Raw genomic sequence first — 4,463 nt, 5'->3', positions numbered from 1 at the left:
GAGGAGGAGGAGGAGGAAGAAGAAGAAGAAGAAGAAGAAGAAGAAGAAGAAGAAGAAGAAGAAGAAGAAGAAGAAGAAGAAGAAGAAGAAGAAGGTGGAATTAGTAGAAATTGTATTGTCTGTTAATAGATTCAAAACATAGAATAATGTATCTAAAAATAAACCCAGCACCTACAAAAATTAGTAAAGTAGCATTTCAGATACGTGAATGAAATAGAATTAGTTCATATCATTGAGGGAAAGTGTATAATCACCTAAAAAGTGAAATAGGCTGGAGCCTATGTCACAGACCACTAATCAATCCCTCAGTTCCATGCTCCTTTTTCCCATCATGGAAGCCGGTCTTCAATCAGGTTTTTAGGTTCACTCCCTACTTCCCTACAGTTTACCTTACAGCTCTGTGGAATGTAGCTAACTACTGGTCAGTAGAGTACAGAAAAACTGTGTGAACATTTCCAAGAAATAAACAGAAACATCTGCCTCCTTCGGCTCTCTTCTTGCCAGCGAAAATTCAGTTTTTGCTACAGCACCAGGAGCCGTCTTGGGACATGCAGTGGTCTTAGGGTCAGAGGATCCTCAGTGAGGAGTGAGATCCATGGAGCAGCAACCCATCTTCACAGATTTCACAAACCCTGAACCCACAGCAGAAAGACACCAACTTCAGTGCTGTCTAATGCATCACTGCTGTGCATTTATTTATTATTTTCACTTGAATTTAGCTGGCTAGCACATCTCGTTTTGCAATAACATTCTTACAGCAAATAAACCCAAAAGGTTTAAATATTAGTTAAAAATAAAACTGTAAAGAATGAACCAGGTGGTAGTGGCACATATCTTTAATTCCAGCAGTTGGGAGGCAGAAGGAGGTAGATCTCCTGCTTCAAGACCAGTCTGGTCTTCAAAGTGAGTTCCAGACAGCCAAGGCTACACAGAAAAACCATGTATCAAAAGAAAAGCTATGAAGAATGTAAGAGAACTATTTTTATAGTTTTTAAGTAAGAACCCTTTTGTAAATGAACATGTAGGCATGAAGGCCAGATAGATAACAGGAAAGGGAAGGTTGGTAAATTCAGCTACATAAAATGCCACATGAAAACACAATGCCATAAATATGTTTAAAAGAAATTAATAAACTTGATAAAATGTTTGTATCTGCAGCTGGAAAGGAGATTCAGAGGTTAACAACTTTTGCTGTTCTTGCAAAGAACCCGAGTTTGGTTCCCAGCACCCATGTTGGGCAGCTTACAACTGCCTATAACTCCACCTTCATGGGAGCCAACACATCTAGCTATGATGAGCAACCAAATTTATGTTAGACTAGGACTAAATTCTACTAAATCCATAGTAAGTATTGACCATATAATTGTGCTAAAGAAAAGCTAGAAATAAGTATGAACAATTTAGGGAGTTGAGAGACGGCTCTGCAGTGAAGAGCTCTGGCTGCTCTTGCAGGGAACCTGGATTTGATTCCCAGAACCCACGTGACACTCACTACTGTTTGTAATTCAAGTCTCCAGGAGTCTGACCCCTCTTCTAGATGCCCTCTAATGGCCTCCACAGGTACAAGGCACACACATGGTACACAAACATACATGCAAGCAAAACACCCATATATGTAAAAATAAAATTAAAGCTATGAATAAATAAATATGAACAGTTTATAGAAAAGGAAATGTGAGAAAGGCTTCTGACCTACAAAATTATAGCACAGTAGGTCAACACTGATTTCATTCAGTTTATTGTGTTCACTTGAATTAGCATTAAACATATGAAAAGACATTTAGCCTTTCTAATAATAAATAGAAATTAAAGTTACTATCTACTTACTAAATCAGCAAAGTAAGAAAAGCTGATGACAATATATTTTTTTTGGCAAAGCTCTGAAGGAACAGATATTTATGTATTATTGAGTAACAGTATAATTCAGTAGAATAGGGCGCCGGGCGGTAGTGGCGCACGCCTTTAATCCCAGCACTTGGGAGGCAGAGGCAGGCGGATCTCTGTGAGTTCGAGACCAGCCTGGTCTACAAAGGGAGTTCCAGGACAGGCTCCAAAGCTGCAGAGAAACCCTGTCTCGAAAAACCAAAAAAAAAAAAATTCAGTAGAATAATTAGAGTATTATATAATTTGACTATTATACTTGAATATATATGTATATAAAATACAAGTGAGTAACCTTTGACTCAAAATTCCAGTTAAGAAAGTAATTCTATAATGCATATAAACACTTACCAAATGATGTATGCACAATGATATACATCACTGATTTACCTGGAAAGACAGAAGAGAACCTGAATGTCCATCAATAAGAATTGCTTAAATAAATAAATAAATACAGTCTAATATTATACTGGAATCCTACACAGCTGCTAAAGTGAGCTCCCTGGGTGCTATTATGGAGTGAAAAGTGAAGGAGTGTAAAATTGTGTCTTATTATTTGTATTTACAACAGCAGAAAATGCTCATGTGTGTGGTTGCTTATGTGATGGGTATTCCTTAATTTTCACTGGACTACTACAGAAAATATATAAGTTGCCTCCAGGAAACAGGAGCTGACCAGCAGAGAGGAAACAGGGGGAGAGTTAGAGAATGGTCTGAGGTTCTTCAAAGTGTGTTGACAACTTCATGCCAATGTAAGAGTGTGGGAGGTGACCTAGTAAGAGGTCGTGAGGGTCATAAAGGGTTAATGCCATCTTCTGAGTGTGTTGATTATTGTGAGAATGGATTATTATAGAAGCCACAGTGGTCCATTTTATACTCCTAATATCACTCTTTTTTTCTTTTATGAATGGGATGACACACAAAAAGGACCCTGGCCAAATGCCAGCATTGTACTCTTTGTGTTCCAAGCCTCCAGAAACATATGCCAAATATATTTCTGACTATAAGTTATCCAATCTTTTCTGTTACAGCTAAGGAATATAGAGTGAAACACGAGACTTCAAATTCACAATCACTAATCCTACAAATTCATAAATTAATATTCATATATTATCTAGTCAAATTACTTCCTTAATCAAGTTTAAATAGTGAACCAGAAGCAGTCACACAGTGAAAAAGATAAAAATTAAAATTTGTGTCTAATTATATATGTCACCCTAGTGTTAGCTTTCAAACCTTCTATAGGCATGCCATAATCCATGTAACTACAGAGGTTTGGTATAAAGTAAGAGTCTAATATTGCACTTCCAAATATTGATCTTCCAAAGAAGGGGAAATAGGATATATGATCACAGAGAGACCAGAAGAACAGAACAAAAGGATTAAACAGAGAGGAGGAGGGGAAGAGGGGTGAGGAAAAGAATACAGGAGGGAGCAACAACACTAAAGACCATCTGAGGGTCATATGGAACCTAATACAATAGAAGCATCTTACAATATATACATAAATGGAAGAAATCTAAATGGAGTCACTAAGTAATGGGGGAGACAAATCCCCAACTAGACCTCTCTCTACCTAATGAAACCTCCAGTGCTAGGAATGAATTACATCTAATTGAGTTGTCAACAAATGGGGCTCCACAGAAAACCCCAAACAACTTATTCTATTTTCAAGGCTATTGTTGGTTGCTCTCTGCAATCTGATAAGACCCTATTGCTGAAAATAGTACTCCCATAGCTCATTAAAAACATAGAAGTCAAGCTGGTGCCTAACTGGAACTTTCACCCCTACTGTCCAGTGTTCATGGTACTAGTAGGTGCTCTACACACCTTGGAGCATCTGCAATGGAGACCTGCCTTATGACATTCTGGAGCAAACCCTTTGATCTGCAATGGAGACCTGCCTTATGACATTCTGGAGCAAACCCTTTGATATGCACTGGAGACCTGCCTTATGATGTCATGGAGCAAACCCTTTGATCTGCAGTGAAGGCCTGCCTTATGACACGCTGGAGCAATGGTGGCACAGAAGTTGTGAAAGTAACCAACCACTGTCTGATTGGATTTAAGGTGCACTCCATGAGATGGAACTCTGCATACACTGCTCTGGGGATCAAGAATTTAAGGCTATGGACCATGGATCTAGGGGAAAACCAAATACTGTTGTTCCACTAACAGAACAGTAAGGAAATGATTCCTAGCAACATTCCGATATACTCATACATCAGTGCCTTGCTCAGTCGTCATCAGAGAAGTGTCCTCCTACAGTGGAAGAGAACAAATACAGAGACCCACAACTGGACTATGTGCAGTGAATGAGTGATCTTAGAACACTCAGTCCTAAATGGAGTGTCCCCACCAAAACCCTCCCCTCCAGACCCAGAAAACTATGTGGAACAGAAGGCAGGAAGATTGTAAGAACTAGAGGGGATAGAAAAAAACAAGGAGACAGTGTCTTCCAGACACAAGAAGCCTGACATACACGTTACCTCACAGAGACTGTGGCAACATAAACAGGATCTTACAGGTCCAAGCCAAAAGAGTTCCCAGCTCTGAGTTTGTGGAAGTAAGAAACTTTTTCC

This window comes from Microtus ochrogaster, unplaced genomic scaffold (assembly GCF_000317375.1).
Source record: "Microtus ochrogaster isolate Prairie Vole_2 unplaced genomic scaffold, MicOch1.0 UNK53, whole genome shotgun sequence".
Lineage (NCBI taxonomy): Eukaryota > Metazoa > Chordata > Mammalia > Rodentia > Cricetidae > Microtus > Microtus ochrogaster.
This window is presented reverse-complemented; position numbering follows the sequence as displayed.